Genomic DNA, 19,405 nt, shown 5'->3' with positions numbered 1-19,405 from the left:
AGCACTACTCCGAGCTGTACTCACACGAGAACATTGTGGTTGATACAGCCCTCGATGCTGTTGAGCTCCTGCCAGTAATGGACGAACTGGACCAGGAACCAACTGTGGATGAACTGAAGAAAGCCATTGACAGCATTGCAGTAGGAAAGGCCCCAGGCCAGGATGGTATACCACCAGAGGTAATCAAGCGTGCCACAGACACTCTCCTGGAACCCCTACATGAGCTACTGTGCCTGTGCTGGAGAGAGGGACAGGTTCCACAGGATATGCGCGACGCTAACATCGTAACCTTGTATAAGAACAAAGGAGACAGAAGCGACTGCAACAATTACCGTGGAATCTCCCTCTTAAGCATCACTGGTAACCTGTTCGCTCGCGTCATCCTTGGCAGACTCCAGAAGATCGCTGAGAGGGTGTATCCCGAATCACAGTGCAGATTCCGCGCAAAGATATTTACTGTTGACATGGTCTTCTCTCTGAGGCAGCTGCAGGAGAAATGCAGGGAGCAGAGGAAGCCACTCTATATTGCTTTCATCGACCTGACCGAGGCCTTTGACTTGGTCAGCAGGGCGGGACTGTTCAAACTGATCCACAAGATAGGATGTCCACCATGGTTACTCAAGATGATCCAGTCTTTCCATGAAGACATGAGAGGAACCATCCAATATGATGGCACATTATCAGATGTTTTCAGCATCAGCAGCAGCGTCAAACAAGGACGCATCCTTGCTCTGACATTGTTCGGGATCTTCTTTTCACTCCTCCTGAAGCACGCCTTTGGATCTTCAACAGAGGGCATCATTTTGCACACAAGATCTGATGGGAAACTGTTTAATCTTGCAAGGCTGAAAGCTAAATCTAAGGTGCGGGAAGTCCTCATCAGAGATATGCTGTTCGCAGATGACCCTGCTGTAGTGTCACACACAGAAGACCAGCTTCAGAAACTGCTGGATCGGTTCTCCAAAGTATGCAAGGACTTCAGGCTTTCCATCAGCCGAAAGAAGACAAATGTACTTGCTCAGGACGTTGCTGAACCTCCATCAATCAGCATTGACAACTATACGTTAGAGGTCATCCACAAGTTCGTTTACCTTGGGCCCATCATCACTAACACCCTGTCATTGGAGTCTGAGCTAAATAGGAGGATTGGAAAATCAGCCACAACTCTGTTCAGACTCAGTGAGAGAGTGTGGAATAACAACAAGCTGTACACTCACACCAAAATGCAAGTCTACAGAGCCTGCATCCTCAGCATCCTCCTTTACAGCAGTGAGTCTTGGACCCTGTACACCCGCCAGGAAAAGAGGCTGAACGTCTTCCACTTGCGCTGCCTCAGGCACATCCTTGGAATATCATGGACGGATAGAGTGTCCAACACTGCCGTCCTTGAGCGAGCTGGAATCCCAACCATGCACACCCTCCTCAGGCAGCAGCGGCTCCGCTGGCTTGGCCACGTCCACAGGATGAATGATGGAAGGATCCAAAAGTCATCCTGTATGGCGAGGTAGCCTCTGGCAAAGACCTCCCAGATGCCCCCAGTTGCGCTACAAAGATGTTTGCAAAAGGGACCTCAGGGAGGTAGACATTGAGCCAGACGATCGCAGCAGATGGAGGCAGGAACTACACAAGGGCCTTCAGAAGGGTGAGATGAAGATCAGACAGCTAGCAGAGGAAAAGCGAGCCCACAGAAAGCACAGTAAGGACCTGCCAGACACCCATTACACATGCAACAGATGTAGCAAGGACTGTCACTCTCGTGTGGGTCTTCACAGTCACAGTCGACGCTGCAAATGATGATCCCAAATGGAACTACGAAGGGCACGATCCATAGTCTACGTAGACTGAAGGATGCTACTACTACTTAAACAGTAATTTAATGACATTGTCATGAAAATGATTTTCAAGAGCAAGCACTTTAAATAACATGAGAGCTAAAAAAAAATCTCTCTACAGAGAATGCAGTGGGACTTTTGCTTGCCATTTCTGTTGTGGCCCACCAAGCGCCCAGCCTTTAGTTAGCAGGAAGGAGTGGGGTAGATGAAACATTATATTCTTTTCTGGTGTAGAAAGGAGTTCTCACACAGCAGTAGGATAAATTAGCACAGTATCAGTAGGGCAGCAATCAAAACTGATTTCCACAGTTGGACAATGCTATTGTCAGTTCTTTGGCACATCCCACTGGGGTACATACCACGCAAAGGCTGGATTAAAGGAGTACTGCAAGGGATTTAATTCACATTTTCCATTTGTACTGCTGCAGTCTTCTGCATTCACACAGTTTTTCAGTGGCTCTGATGTTCTGAAGAAGTACAGCAGCGTGAGACATGTTAGCCTGACTGAGTTACTGAATGCAGATTCTATCTTAGGACAAAAGCATGTGAAGTAAAATTTCAAGTATATATTGGGCTTGAGCCTGAAAGGTGCTGAGCAGCCTAACCAAACCCAGCAAAACACTTCAGCATGTGCTTACCGCTAAGCATGTGAGTGAGCCCATTGAAGCCATAGGTACTCTTCCCTGGGTGTTTGCAGGTGGATCATAACTACATGGATCCACTAAACACACATGCCACTCATCCTCCCTTCTCCCAATGTCCTTCCTCAATATCTTGTCATGGTGCCACAGATGAGCCCCTGCAGGTGACAGCAGCATGGTACGCAGGGATAAGGACCGGTCTGCACAAGGTTGCCACAGAATCCCAGAATGCAGCTGCTCTGGTTTTCATAGAAGCATGAGGTAGAAGGGACCTTCAGAGGTCATCAGTCCTCTACACTCATGAGAGAACCAATCATCATCTAGGCCATTCCTGGCATGTGTTTAACTTGCTCTTAAAAATCTCCCATGATGGAGATTCCACAACCTCCCTCGGCAAATTATTTCAGTGCTCAGCCTCCCTCTTAGGAAGTTTTCCCTAATATCCAGACCTAAGCCTCCTTTTGTGTAATGTAAACCCATTGCTTCTTGTCCTTTCCTCAGAGATTAACAAGAACAATTTTCCCTTCCTCCTCCTTTGAACAACCTTTATTTACATGAAAGCTACTATCATGTTCCTTCTCAGTCTTCTCTTCTCCAGGCTATACAGACCCAATTCTTTCAATTTTCCCTCACAGGTCATCTTTTCTAGACCTTTAATCATTTTTGTCACTCTTCTCTGGACTTTCCCCAGTTTGTGCACAGCTTTCCTGAAATGTGGTGCTCAGAACTGGGCACAATACTCCACAATAATCAGCACAGAGTAGAGTGGAAAATTATCTCTCATGTCTTGATTATGTATCCCTTCTATTAATGCCAGTTGCCTGCCAGAAGGGCCGGGTTCAGCTCCTAGGGGTTTTCTGTCAAGGGTACAACCAACTGGCTCAAGCCCCCCACGTAGTGGCCTGGGACAATCTCACCCCACTTGCTGGGTGCCAGTTGCTATTATCCACGGTGACTTCAGCTCCACATAGCCTCAGCTGCCACTCTGTGATTTCAGCTCTTAATGGCCGTGTCTACACATGCCCCAAACTTCGAAATGGCCATGCAGATGGCCATTTCGAAGTTTACTAATGAAGCGCTGAAATGCATATTCAGCACTTCATTAGCATGCGGGCGGCAGCGGCGCTTCGAAATTGACGCGCCTTGCCGCCGTGCGGCGCGTCCAGACGGGGCTCCTTTTCGAAGGCCCCTTATGAGCTCATGGGAATAAGGGGACTTCGAAGTAGGTGGGGTCCTTTCGAAAAGGAGCCCCGTCTGGACGCGCCGCGCAGCGGCAAGGCGCATCAATTTCGAAGCGCCGCTGCCGCCCGCATGCTAATGAAGCGCTGAATATGCATTTCAGCGCTTCATTAGTAAACGTCAAAATGGCCATTTGCATGGCCATTTCGAAGTTTGGGGCACATGTAGACGTAGCCAATATCTCTAGTGTGGAGTTTCATGAAAACCCTAGTACCCAGCTCTACCTTTCAACAGGTGAGGAGGGCTAGTCAAACCAGGTTTATAGCTGTAGGGCAGGGCCAAGTCACTCAGCAAGCTGGCTCAAATAATACCCCTCCCCTCCTGCTTTACAATGCTTTAAACCAGGGAGCCCTGTGTAATCAATGTCTTATACAGCTATGGTGACTGCCCTGTCCCCCACAACAATCCAGAGCATTGGTGAGATCTCACAACTTCCACACTAAGTGTCAGCTTAAATTGTGATTTTACAACAATGGCTATGTCTACACTAGCCCCAAACTTCGAAATGGCCATGTAAATGGCCATTTCGAAGTTTACTAATGAAGCTCTGAAATACATATTCAGCGCCTCATTAGCATGCGGGCGGCCACGGCACTTCAAAATTGACGTGGCTCGCCACCACGCGGCTTGTCCAGACAGGGCTCCTTTTCAAAAGAACCCCACCTACTTCAAAGTCCCCTTATTCCTATGAGCAGATGGGAATAAGGGGACTTTGAAGTAGGCGGGGTCCTTTCGAAAAGGAGTCCCACCTGGATGAGCCGCGTGGCGGCGAGCCGTATCAATTGCGAAGAGCCGCGGCTGCCCACATGCTAATGAAGCGCTGAATATGTATTTCAGCGCTTCATTAGTAAATTTTGAAATGGCCATTTGCATGGCCATTTCAAAGTTTTTGGCTAGTGTAGACACAGCCACTGTGTTTACAATAGGCAAAATCTCATTGCTTACTTGCTACCCATCAGGCTTTGCCTGAAAGGTATCACACATGCACCCCTTTGCATCCTCATGCAAATGATCTCTGGAAGACACATTCCTCCCAGCCTTCAGCAGCATTGAGTTCCTGCTGCCACATTCCTTACAATTACAATACTCTTGCTAATACATCCCAGAATGAGGTTTGCTTTTTTTGTAACAGTCACACTGTTGACAGCCTTATGAGGATCCTCACGAACAGCCACAGTCTATACCCCAGGAATACCAGTCCTGGAACCTTTTCTTGCAAAAAAGGCCTCTGCCAGCTTTGTCCACATATCTTATCTGGAAATACCATCACTGGACCTAACCAGGTTATTCACAGAATCACGGGCACTTTCTCATGCTCCTCTACTAACATCATATATGCCATCATGTGCCAACAATGCCCAGATGCTTTGTACATTGGACAGACTTCTAACTCCCTTAGACAAAGGTTTAATGGGCACAAAAGAGACATCAAAACACTCCAGATCCACAAACCAGTTAGTCAACATTTTAATGGAATGGGTCATTCTGTTAATGACTTAAGAGTATGCGTGTTACTGGAAAAAAAAATTTCACACTGCTATTCAAAGGGAAACAGCCAAGCTGTCTTTTATATTCAAATTCGGCACATTAACATGTGGTTTGAACCAGGATGGGAATTTTCTGAGTCACTATAGGGGCTCGTCTGCATACTTGGCTTAATCTAATTCTTGACCTTCCCCCCCTCCACCCTCTGATTTGCTCACCTTGATTCTTTTTTTCTGATTTGTCCTCCTTGATTACTGTTTTTGGTTCTCTGTGCCTTAAATGTTGAGTCCGTTCTGGTATGGTTATGGTCTGAAGAAGTGGGTCTGTCCCACAAAAGCTCACCTAATAAATTATTTTGCTAGTCTTTAAAGTGCTACTTGATTGCTTTTTGTTTTGATAGTATATAGACTACCATGGCTCCCTCTCTGTTACTGTTGACACATGTTTAGCTGGTGATCCATTATGACCCCATATCGCTTTCTTCATTATCTTCCCAGGCAATTATTTCCCATTTTGTGTGTTTGCAACTGATTATTCCTTACTAAATTGAGTGCTTTGCATTTGTCCTGATGGAATTCCATCCTATTGGCTTCACAACATTTCTACAGATTGTCCAGATAATTTTAATCTTATCCTCCAGTGCACTCAGAACCCCTCCCATCTTCGTATCATCCACAATTTTCTAATTCATTGATGAAGATATGGAACAGATCTGGATCCAGAACTGATCCCTGCAGGACACCACTAGATATGCCCTTCCAGCATGACTGTTAACTACTCTCTGGGAACGGTTTTCCAACCTCTTATGATTATATTTCTCTACTTTGTTTATGACAAGGTCATGTGACATAGTATCAAAAGCCTTCCTAAAGCCAAGACGCTCTACATCTACTATTTTCCCCATCTCCAAGGCTTGTTACCGTATTCAACTCTATGCTTATTTAGACTACTGAGTGACCTAAAATTATTAGCCATGTTACTATCAAGAAATGTTGACTGCCAAGACAAATAGCATCTCTATGACATGGTAAAGGAACGCTTCTACTCAGTTAATTTTGCATCTCTTGAATGAGGCAGACTTTTAAATAGTTAACATCACCTTTCTAACACGACCATTTTTTACTTGCAGTAAAATCAGTGGGACAGAAACAATATTGTGGTCATAGCTATTATGCAGTTATATGTTCATGAATATCTTTTTTTTGCTCCAACATGTAGGGATACTATGCGGTGGGCTAGGATATGAATGAATAATAATAGTCTCTTTATTAATTTCCTGGCTGTCACTGGAGAGAGAGCATGCATTTACTATAACCACATTCATCTGGGTGACCCTGTGATATGTCTCTGCAGCCTATTAGTTAGAGAAGATCACTGTTCTGAGTATGACAGTCAGAGGAGGTTTTCTTTAACTTAATTTGTTTTGTTAGACACAGCTTTACGCTGAAGCTATGTGAGCAGAATATCTAGATGCCATAGGGATTTAAACCTGATATAGAAGCAGGCACAATAATAATACATTAGATGACATAGCAGAAGGAGGGATTATAAGATATTAAACTGTTGGTGTCTGCCCCTCAGAAAGCTTTAATCCGTACTGTAGTGAAATGGCTTTAATTAAATAGCTCAAGGATCAAGTTATTTTCTGATCATGCAAATATATTTGGTTGTTCATCCATCCATCCCTGCCCTAGGTCTACGTAGATTTGGGGTTATATTGTGGCTAAGCTGTTCCCTTTGTTGAGGTCATGCAGCAAGCAACAGAATTTCCTGGATGCATTATAGATAATTTAGCTGGAAAGACTCCAGAAACAATGTGCAAGCATAGTGACAACTTCCCTACCTACTACTCCCACATGCTCAGCTTTGTTGTGGAAGGGGGCAACACCATATACCCAACCCCTCTGAAATGTCTAGAACCAACAGCAGCATTAGACTGCCTTTAGGGTACAGTCTGGCTTTTGCTGGGGCATCGGGGCACTATGTGGGTTCCATGCTGTTCCAGTCTCTTTACTAACAGAAGAGAAGCTTCTGTGATGAAGGGCTGCAATGTGATCTCTTTGAGGTAGAAAAAAAGCTGCTGATGGTTCACAGTATTTCACACTGGATCTCACTGGCGTTTTGAAGAGCTTCGCTCAAAATTCATGTAAATGCCAAAGAGCATCCTCCACAGCAGATACCAGAATCCGAGAGAGACACTGCATATAAAGGCTTAATTCAAGCTGTCATGATTTAAATCAAATCACATTCAAAGCCTGTACGGCTGCGCTTCCAGTGCTTGCCCGAGCGCAGAAGACAGACAGAAGAAGGAACAATAGCTGAAGGAAAGTGAACACAAATTTACATTTACTTTTTACTCTCTCTGTCCCTCCCTTGAGAACAAATCATAATGCTGCTCTGTAATTTTTGGTCATCTTTTTTCCACTTTTGTGAATTCGGGCCTCAGTTTTGCTCTGCGAAAAATGGTGCTTATCTACGTGCAAGGACAACGCCAAGAGTTCAATCTATCATGTGTCTGATGCTTTACAAAACCCCAAATAAAGAGCTAGTGGGGCCAATGGCCACTGTGGGCCCAGGAGCAAGCTGTGGGGGCCCCAGCTCCATGCTACCAGAAGGGGCAGAATCAAGGACAGAAGAGGCGAGATCAAGGGCAGTCAGACTTTAACGCCACCTGAAGAACACCACTGCCCCCCTGCCAGCCCTCAGAAGCTGCATGGTGTGGCTGAGTGACACTACCAGAGTTTGAAAGGGGCCTGGAGCTCTGGGCCCCTTTGAAATGCCAGGCCCCTATGCAGTTCCTCCCCTGGCCACCACGAGCAGGCCAGTAAAGACAGGCCCTGCAGATGCTGCCTCAGTAACAAATAAGAAAAGATGGGAAGGTTGGTGACAGGCAATAAGGGGCCTTGAAAGCGAGGGCAAGTGGCTTATGTCTGATGTGACAGAGAAGAGGGAGCCTGTGGAAGGCTTCAGTGGAGCAGGGCTGATGTGGTCAAAGTGGTGGACTAGGAAATGATCTTCACAGCAGCGTTCTGAATGACGACAAGCGGAGCGAGATTGTGTTTGTCACGGCCAGAGAGACGGATGATGCAGTAATTGGAATTCATGGTAACACCACCGGGGCCATAAGTTTCATGTGTGGAGATGAATGAGGAAGGGCACATCGTAGAGCTGTTACACAGAAAGAACCAGCAAGCTTCAGGCACAGCTCTCTGCAGGTCCTCACCTCCAGGCTGAGTTAAAGATGTCACCCACGTGACAGGCAACACTGTGGTGCTGTCCACACATGTATATGGCACAGATTTTGTAATTTGCATTTCAGTTCCCTGTCACTCCCCATCACTCTGGAATTCAATGCTACAGGGACCATGAACAAAACTTATGCATGACGTTTGTGCTCCATAACACCAAGTCTCACTGGACCTCACTATAGATGTGTGTTTATTACATCTGTAAACACACACATTCTGGGTGAACGTTTCTTCAGTTCGTCCAAACACATCACCATGTTTATACATTGGGAAGCTAATGCACAGAGGGATTAGATCAGGGTGGGCAACCAACGGCTCTCAAGCCACGTGCGGTACTTGGAGCACTTAAATGCAGCTCCTGCTTGGAGCCATGCAGGGGATCGCTGTCCGCTGCTCTGTGCACGCATCCCAGCGCTTGGTGGGAGAAGCACATGGCAGCAGCTGCGGTGGTGGCTCCAGTGAGTCGCCAGAACCAAGTTTGAGTGGCAGGCTAGGATGCCTGGCTCTGGGGGAGGGCATTAAGTTAGAGCAGGGGAAGAACTAGGGGTGCCTGGCTGTGGAGGAGGGAAAGGGGATTGGATTAGAGTTGTGGGGGCTGGGAGGGCATTGAGCCATGTATTATATATTTATTTTTATCTATTTATCTATAGATAGATGGGTAAAGATAAATATATAATACGTGGCTCTTTGCATTCTATTCGCATGGCTCTTAGTGCCTAACTGGTTGGCCACCCCTGGATTAGATGATATGTCCAGGACCATAGCAAGTTCAAGGCAGAGCTAAGGAAACCATCGATTGCATTTCTTCAATAAAAGGTCTCTATAGAAAGAGAATTCAATAACAGGAAAATTAGAAGAACAAAACCCCTGCAAAACATACTGATTTCTTCAGCAGAGGGGATTGGTTACTCAAGCAATTATGTTAGCTAATATTGGCTTACACACCACTCGATCCTCTGGCAGCTATGTTCTGAACAAGCACATGGTACTTTTCAATTCCTGTCATTAAATTCATTATTTCAGAGTGTCAGAAGTGTGCAACAATCTAGATCCATTTTCTTTTGATGAATCTATCCATTTCCCTTCATGGTCACAGAATCAGCACATTTCTGGCAACATTACATGCAAAGAGTGTAGTATGTTGTATTCTTATCAGCTCTGCATATGAAGCGTGTAAGGCAAAACTAACATACAGCAATGTCTCAAGACTTTCTGACTGTAGGATTTTTGCTGATGGCTCTTCAAAATTTCGTCCAACATACATTTTTCACACATGGTGAAAAATTGCATATTATTTTCAATATTTAAAGCAAAGCAGAAATTTAGCAACAAACACTTTCTTCAAACTGCAACAACAAACCCTTAAATGTCAGTGTGGCTACAGAACATACTTTCAAATTAAACAGCTGTTGATCAGTCATAGAAAGATGTCAAGAGATTTTTGGTCTCAGTAATCCTTGTGATCATTAGAAAGCTGTTATGTTTTTAATCCTGTCTCTCTGCAAACTAAACTGTTCAACAACCGAGACTCCAGATGCTTAGCAAAATTCCCCACCAACTGCCACTTAACAAGCAATGAAAGAAAATCTATTGAAAGGAAGCTGAGGGATAAACAGCATTCAAATGGAAAGAGAAATTAAACACTCTGAAAGAAACTTGACACCTAGAGTAGGTAGGCATAGTAGGAAATACATTCTTAAAAGAAAACTTTTGCTACAGCCAGAAACCACCTATCCCATGAAACAAAACGGGATTTTGAAGTAAAGAAAGTACCATCGCTCATTCAAGTTCTATGCACTTTCTCTGCAAACACGAGGCACCTGTGCATTTAACACACGGACAATCAGGAAAAGTCATTTGTTTTGCAATACAGCATTCAGGAAACCTTAACCATCAGATGGTAAAAGACCCTCAGGCTTTTCTTGGGCATGTTCAGCCCCAGATGGATCCACCATCCAAGCAGCAGTTTTGGCTTGGAAGATCAAATCATACACATTCTCTGAAAAACCCCAAGTTAGCAAAATGCTTAATGTCATGCACTTTACTTCAAGCACCTGAAAAGTCTCATTAAAGTTAATGGAATCACACTGGTGCCTCAAATTAAGCTAGTGTGTAAGTGTTTTTGGATCAGTAGCTGTAGATAAATTATATTGTCTTAAACGGAACATCCATATGCTGTCAAAATGAAAAAGCAGCCGTGGCACTTTAGACACTAAGAAAATAATTTATGAGCTTTCATGGGACGCACCCACTTCTTCAGACCTGGAAAATGAGTGGGTCTGTGCCACAAAAGTTCATAACCTAATACATTATTTTGTTGGCCTTTAAAGTGTTTCCTGACTGCTTTTTTGTTTTGTGAAGAAACATGGCTACCTCTGTGACTATTTGTCCATATATTATGCTCTCCTTCTAGAAGTAGAAGTTACCGAAATAAATTACCATAATCTTGTACCACAGCAACATTGCTACAGAACACGTATGCTAGCCTGACTGGGATTGACAAGTGGATAAGAAATCATTCAAGAAACTTCATAAATGTCACAGACATCTGCTTAGAAGTGTTGACTGATCTATTGATTATATTATGTTTCCCCAGTTAGTACTCTGAAATTTGTAAGATTCTTGTCCCAAGATCATGCTCAGAATTACTGTTATATATGGAGTCCTGAGGTGCCTGGCAGTAACAGGAAATCACATGATACTTACAACGCTTTTATTTATACAGTTTTCAAATTCACACTAACCCAGCAAGGCAGGTGGACATCATACAGAATGAGCTGAACATCCAGATACTCACTCCTCCCCTTGCACAGCAAATGTTCCACAAGGGTCTTCCAGAAGAGGGGTTTCCTTAGGAAGGACGCCCATCTACACGGTAGCTTTTGCTTTTGGAAGGGGATCTTCTGGAAGTGAGATCTCATGAGAATATGCAAATGAGGCATGAGATATTTTAATCCGTGCCTGATTTGCATCTTCCGCTGCACTCATTACCATGCCCCTTCCGGAAGGCAGGGCCGGTGTAGACACAGCTATATAGAATAGAATCACAGAACTGGAAGGCACCTCAAGAGGTAATCGAGAGCAGTTCTGCACACACACCAGGACCTAGCACCCTCTAGATCATCTCTGACAGATGTTTATCTAACCTGTCCCTAGGTACATGAAAGCTGTTACCATGAAATACATTTGAGACCCAACAAGGATTGAATTCACAACCCCAGGCTGACAAGGCCAGTGCTGCACAACTGTCACTGGGTGGAGCCAGGCCTAGGGACTTGTACAGTCATCAACAGTCTAACAACATAACATTTAGAAGTGGGAAGCAGAAGGTTTTCCTTTTGAGGCATTTTTAAAATTTGTTTAAGAAAACCCAGTGACAGTGGTCTGAGCTGGGAGAGGATGAGCGCCCACCTGGCCCTCCCCCTCTAAAGGTGTCAGTGGAAATGCAAGGAAGGAAGATCGATCCACTGTATAACATGACCTTCACTCACTACTGGAGCGCAACACTGTGCAAACATATCAGTTACGCCTGTGGCTTATTACTGTGAATGCCTAGGGCAGGTCTATATTAAAAGTGCATCATGAGCTGCAGCTTGGTAGCACACGGGATGACGGGTAGCTGTATGCTGACGGGAGAGTGCTCTTCTTCCACTGGCATAATTACCCTGTCTTCATGAGAGGCAGGAGGTATGTCAGCAGGAGAATGACTGTGGTATGCAGCGACTGAACCAGATTTAAACCACATCCGTGTAACTTCTCTGATTGCTGAACACGTAGGCCCTAATACAATAAGTTACATGAATGACTTTACGTACAGGAGCACTGACTTAATTGGTACGACTGGCTGGCTTAAAAGTGAGGCACATACTTCAGTAACTGCTGAAATGGAGCCATGCAGACTTCCTGGTTGCATGCTGGAGCTATCCTTGGAGCAGGCAGGCGCTTGTAGAAGCATAGCTCAGAAGATAGCATTGGGCAACATGGTAGGGTATCCCTGGGTCTTGCCAGGGTCCCATGCCTCCCCCTTCTGTTGGAGGGGTTAGGCTGCACTCACTTCTGCTGCTCTGGGACAGCTGGTCAGTCCTTTCCCCCTTTGCCACAGTCAGGGCTTCAGTCTGAGTGGGGGAGGGGAGCCCAGGTATCCTCCCATTGAGCTACTTCCTCCTCCCCCTCCCCCAGTGTCATTTGTTCTCCTTACCTGTCTTCTCTCCTCTTATCTCCACCTCCTCCACCCCCACCTGATTGTCCTCCTCTCATACGCTCTCCCCACCCCAGCTGGGACTGTTTTTTAAGCCCTGCCAGCACTCGGGCAGCGAGCTCAGTTGGCCCTCATTGACTAACTGCCACCACTCCCTATTGCCTCCCCCTACAAGCTTAACTGGCTCTTTCTGTTCTTCCCCCTAGCCCAGGCTGCATCCTGAGCTGCCTTTCACCCTTCCAGCAGGGGTCTGCTGGCCTGGCCTTGCTACAACATTTGTACCACATCTCTGTACAGTGGAAATGGGCAGCCAGGCTGACAGGCATGGTGAGCCCCAGGGCAAGGCGGGGTGGGGCCTGGAAGGGGCAGGGCCAAGAGCAGAAGGGGCAGGGCCAAGTGCAGACATCAGTAAAGACTGCCTGTACCATGGCTCTGCCCCACCCCCTCCAACAGCCAGGGGCAGACAGAGAAGCTCCTCTGTGGTGTTTCAAAGGGGCCTGGAGATCCAGCCGCTGCCGCTTCCAACATAGAAGTGGTGGCTGGAGCTGTGGACTCTTTAAAACATTGGTCCAGGGCCAACTGCCCCCTTTGCTCCTTGCCTCCCCACAGTGGCCCTGGAAATGGGTCTGAACCACAAAGTTCTTATCTGGGTCTGAAGAGACCCAAACTTCAGAGATGTTCATATTTGGGCTTTTGGTTCAGTTCCTCATCCTGATGTATTTAAATAGGAACGTCATTACAAATGGCCTAAGTGGTATGCCACCTGAATGGAACCCACTCAGAAGCAGGTAAACAAACATGCAGACACTGATTGTATGTGAAAGAAGCATGGGAAAATTCAGACACATTATTCCCAGGGCACTGGGCTGTGATCCAGGGAAAGGTTTGCAACTTGGGAAAAGTCTGGATGACGCTGTCAGCATTCAAGCACAGAAAGACATTTTCAGGTTAGTCTCAAGCTCCTTTTTTCTGAGTCTTATCCACGTGCTAGGATGTTTTGTTGTATAACATACAAAATCCCTCCGGGGTGCAGCTTTGAAGGCACAAGTCTCAGACCAGTTCTCTGAATAGCAGAGATTTGTGCTGGGCACTCATGTGATCGAGGTGAAAGTAACTTCACACTTCTCACAAGTACTGTCCTGTCTCAACCCAGGTCCCTGCCAGCTCTTTAAATAGCTCCCGGTTGGCTTTTGCCACACCTCAACACTCGCCAGAGCTATGGACCAGGGTGCACCTGCTCACTTCCACCTCTGCATGTGATATTTTTTTTTCACATTACAATGCTGCTGAATGTCGTGGAAGATAAGGAGTGGGCTGCACTGAAGTAGCCTGAAGTCACTGTCTACAATCTGCTGGGCTGCCAGCTCTGAGATGAAGATCTTGTTATTTGCCTTTAATTTCAGACTCTACCACAGAGTTCAAAAGCTCAGCGCTGTGTCAGTTTCCTTTGATACCAGTCTCTCTCGCCCTCTCTCTCTTCATCTGCCTTTCACTTGTTACAGGGAGAGAGCAGCTGTGGACCTCAAGGCCAGAATTTCCACATGACCAAAATAAATTTGCTACCCCTTTCCTGGCATGCATTTTGCAAGTGATGTCTCATTCTGAGGCCAAAATGGCAGCTATGCAAATAAGAACAATTCTGTGTTCAGAGAGGCGAGAAAAGGAGCTGTAACACTGTATCAGCTATTATTTATGATTATTATTTCCACTGTGGTAGTATCTAAAAGCCACCACAAGCATAGGAGCCTTATTGTACTCTGTGCAGCATAGTTAAAGACAAGGCCTGAGCCAGAGAGCTTATAGACTAAAAAGACACAATTGGAAGGCACTCAGGGCAGCTGTTCAAATCAAAATAAACCAAAACAAATCTTGGAGGCCACAGTGTGAGACATGATGGGTCTGAGCTGCAGACAGGTCTGTAATGATTCTGCACACACCATAAATTCCTAATTATTTTCTGTTGTGTAAACAGCATCCTGGACAGTCCAGGCCTCAACAAATTTAAGCTCCCCACTGACTACCCAATATTAGCTCAATTAGCTTCAGTGACACTTGAACTTCAAACCTCCCCTACCCTCACCCAACAAATTAGCTAGCTCAGTGATAAAACCCCCATTTCTTTGAGCTAGAGATTTTCGTGTGGGGATGGAAGTTAGATTAGGTTTACTACTCAATTTTATACCTCAAACTAACAATGCTGTGGTTACATATCCTATTAGTCTATGGGTTTAATCTTGAAAGTCATTAGAGCCCAACAAATCTGCAGGCAAACAACACTCCCCCCGCCCCACATGGTTTCTCTCTCTTACTCCCTGCTGCACTGTGCATGGGAGAGCCTGCAGGGCATGATGGGGGAACCTAAAGCATCCTGGAAACTGTAGTTTTTTTGGCCAGCTCCCTGCCTAGGGCACTAGCCTTGTAGCAGGGAAGGGACTATGCTTCCCAGCTTGCCCTTGGCCACTACCAACAGGCAATGGATGGGGATGAGGGATATTGTTTTCCACTTATGATATTACAGCAAGATCCCAAACAAAATCATTATAACAAAATCATTTTACCACTCACTGTTGCCACTCAGGTTTTTCATTAATCTCTCTTAGGCATGGTCATTGCACGATTGTTTTGAACTCCTTTATTATTCAAAAAATTGTGGTCAGATTTACAAAAAAGGCACACACACCTCCCACAGAAATGCCTGCCTACGAGCCTGTTTAGGGTTAGCCCTAAAACAGACACAACCAATTCATTTCAGACACAGGCTGCATTGAGTAGATTCAGTATCACTGCACTGGGGCAAAGGGTTGCTTGGATGTTTTCCTTTCTTGCTGCTGAATAATCATTGCAGAAGAAGTGAGCTTCACCCTTACCTTTGACACTAACCCTGTGGGAGTTATTTATGGCTTCAGTTACCCAGCTATCCATATGTGCTGACAAAATTACTATTCAACAAGTGCAGCAAGATCTAGTGGTTAATATATATGGATAACTATAACATGAAGCATTAGGACTGTTTCTCTGCAAAGAAGGTACAGCTATTTTGAGTATCAACTAAAGCTGCTTATTCACAGGCTCCTGTAAAATCTGAAATGTCATAGATGAAATGCTTAAAATGGGTGTTTAAAGAAGCAAGCACAACCAAAACATTTACATAATATTTAAATATTAATATTTGTAAATAATACCTGAACATCTGGTGGCTTGAGCAAGGTCACTGGCATGGAGATCATTCCAAAAGGGTCAGAACAAATACAGTTTATTTTAGACAGGAGGCAGTTACGTGGAACATTAGCAAAGCGATAATCTTTATCGTTACATTTTACCAAATAGCTTGTTACTAATGAGTCGACATCAGGCAAGATTTAACTATGGCAGTTGGATTGTTAATAACACAATTTACAGAACATCTGTCTAGTGCTTCATAGTGATAACTTTCCTTACATCCTTTACCTTCCTTCTAATGGTCTTCCCCAGTTTTGTCTCATATAGCCCTGGCTCATTTAGTTCAGGTGTTACAAACATGCTACCTGACACAGGATTTCACTATAATTTAATACTACTTCCCAGGTTCCTTCTGAAATATTCCTATTTGGATTTTTGGGAGATGACAATCATTTGCATTCGGAAAATAAAGTTATAGGTCTGATTCAGAGACATTACTCCATTTTTAAGTTGGATTCTTATTGTACCAAAGCAGCTTTACAATACTCTGGGGCTATGTCTACACCAGAAGCCTCTGTCTACCGAAGTTACTGTTAGAAGAGATGGTCTGACAAGACTTCTGTCAACAGATCGCGTCTACACATAAAAGCGCATCGATCTTTTCATCCGCTCTGTCAACCCAAAGGGCCTGCCAGAGCATCTACACGGCTTTTTTGTTGACCATTTCTGTTGATAAAATGCATTTTGTATATAAATGCTCCATGAGTTTTGTTGACAAAACTCCAGTTGTCGACAAAACTCTCTAGTGCAGATGTAACCTGGAAATATAAAAGGGCCTTACGGTGGGCACAGATTGGAGTTACACCCACCTTAAAGGCCTCTTTACATTTTTGAGCAGTGTAAAAGAGATTAAGAGTATATCGGAATCAGGCTCCACACTTCAGTTTTGCACTGGTATAATTCTTTGGAATAATGCAGTGCTGAATGAGACCCTATGATTTCATTATGTATAATATTACAAAAATATATCCAGTTAATGGACTGTAATTTTCCCTTTTCTTTTTCCATACAATTAATTTCAGGTCACTAGACATACACAACAAGATTTTTGAGACTGTACAAACCTGAAACATCCAGCTGCTGTCACAAAGTTGTCTGGTATCAGAGAGGTAGCCAAGTTAGTCTGTATCTTCAACAACAACAACAACAACAACAAGTAGTCCTGTGGCACCTTATAGACTAACAGATATTTTGGAGTATAAGCTTTTGTGTGCAAAGACCCGGTTACATTTTTTGTCCTGTTACATTTGATTGGTGCTTACATAGTCTATTGTCTAATCTAATTAAGCAGCTGCCAACATTTCTTCTTAGCCATGCACAGTTAAACCAGAATGTATAGAAACATAGTCTTTCTCCCATCCTTCCCCCGTCACTTCTCACAAGACACTTTCAAAAACTCATCCCTAAAGCTGAACGTACCATCTTCTGAAATTTCTTCAAATGAATCTTTCAACAGTCTGCCTATTAAGTTGACACGTTAGGTTCAAATGTTTGATTTTGCAAAAACAGCTTCAGGATTTTACAGTCTTGCAGTATCCTAAAGCTTGTGCGTGTTTTCTCTTAAATAGACTGTTAAAATGGGCAAAATATTTTAAAAAAACACTGATATTAGAGTTACAAGGATGACCAGGTAAACACATCTTCGTTTATTTTGGTGTGACGCATACACAGACACACCTCTGTCAGACCCTGAACATCCTGGCTATGTCTACACTAGAGGGTTTTGTCAACAAAACAAAAAACCCAGGGAGCATCCAGATTCCCAAAGCATTCCGTCAACAGTAAATCGACAGAACACAGAACATTTGTCGACAGCCTTACCCCACTCCCCCCATGAGAAAGAATGCCTGCATCAACAGATTCTGGTAGCCAGAAGGCCAGTCTGGATGTTCAGAGGGGCCCTCTGTCAACAGATAGGGCTTCCGGGACACTGGGCAGCCCTGTCTGCTGTACTTCTGGTTGGCCATTTTGTTGAGAGAGTGGCTGGGCAGTCCAGCTACACTGTCGACAGTGCAGATCGGTCTTTCGATCTTCTTGGCAGTCTGTCTGCAACCTGTCCATAGAAGTTTTGTCAGAAGATATCTTCTGAATCAAACTTCTGTCAACAGATCACTGTGGTGTAGACATAGCCCCGATATTATACTACAAATACAAAAAAGGGCAGAAGAAAGTAGAAAAATAGCAGAAGACCGCACAAAACCTAGCCCTTCAGCACACAGCACAATTGTATTATTCCCCCCGTCTTCTCAAGAACATTGCACACCAAATACACAGCAGCCCAGCCAGAAAAAAAAAAAAAAAAAAAAAACCCTGCAGATCACTTGATTCAGGCTATTTCAGATCAAGTAAGCAGAATGGATCCTAAAGTAGCAGGCCCTTCTCAGGAGACCACTCCAAGAAGCACTTCTCGTATAAGCCAAGGGGACTGCAGGTCAAGCCCTTCTCTTCACCTTGTTTGTCGTATTGCCTGAGAGAGCTCAGGCAGTACTGTCCACTCCAAGTGTTGAAAAGTCACGGGGCTGGCTTGAAAATCCTAAGATTTCTAACAGTACAAGATGCTTAATTCTTTCTATTTGCATTCCAGTGGCTGAGCCTTTAAGGTGCACTCAGGATGAGGTTTGAAGGTTTTTCTTTGCCACCACAGTAACTAGAAGCTCATGTTTTGTTTTGTTTTGTTTGTTTTGCTTTTTTACATAAAAGCAAAAAGATCCTCATGTCTCCAGACGTTGAAGCTTTAAGTAAAGCAGCAAAATGTCATGAGACTCTCAATGAAATCAGGAAAGTAGGCAATGCTGCAATTCCTCAGTTAGACAGGTTTCACGCAATGCAGGGCTTTCTAAGTCAAAATCAATGCTTTCAACTTCTATAGGAAAACTATGGGCAGCCAGTCAGTTCATGAAGCCCACAGCATGTGCTCAGAGTGAAATGCTCCCCTTAACCAGCACACTGCTTCATCCTGTACTCACTTCAGCTTCTGAACAGATATATGAGGCAGCACCTTCTCACACAACAGATTTGCTGGCTGAGTATATTCTGAACTAATTTTGCAATCAGGAAATGGGATCAGAAACCTCTGAGAGACAAAGATGGATGCTACAATGGTATTTCACGTTCTGTTTTTGGAATACAATTATACTTGAAACACTTTTGCACACTTTCTTGCTGAACTTTAATTAGCATTTTGAAATCGTGCTCAAAAGCATGGCTAAGATTGCCAAACACTGCAGTCATAGCGAGATAGGAATATAGATTACAGTCAGCGCAGCCTATCAGATAATTTGATCATGTAGTAAATACATGTCTGTGCTGGTGTTCTTTACGCAGGAGAGCGGACAGCCTCTGTGGACTCCCAAGCAAAGAGGAGCAGGGAGTGAAGCCTCAGTGAAAGGGGACTGGCCAGGACGGTGTCACCCAGAGCACAGCATCCCCGCCTCTGCCACACACCGCCCCCCCGCCAAACCCCAGAGCCGTATGGAGCGTGATGCACCCCCTACCCCAGCTCTCAGAGCCTCACAGAGCATGTGACACTCCAATGGTGATTTA

The 19,405-nt window shown here is 44.6% G+C and overlaps 1 protein-coding gene across 1 annotated transcript in view; it reads right to left on the bottom strand.

Annotated features, from left to right (window-relative positions):
• LOC142010494 (gamma-aminobutyric acid receptor subunit rho-2) overlaps positions 1 to 19,405 on the bottom strand; it is a 54,241-nt gene that overhangs the window by 25,440 nt on the left and 9,396 nt on the right. The window lies entirely within an intron of this gene.

The sequence above is a fragment of the Carettochelys insculpta genome, chromosome 3 (assembly GCF_033958435.1).
Source record: "Carettochelys insculpta isolate YL-2023 chromosome 3, ASM3395843v1, whole genome shotgun sequence".
NCBI classification, from domain to species: domain Eukaryota; kingdom Metazoa; phylum Chordata; order Testudines; family Carettochelyidae; genus Carettochelys; species Carettochelys insculpta.
The sequence above is the reverse complement of the archived record's forward strand: the minus strand, read 5'-3'. Positions and strand labels throughout refer to the sequence as shown.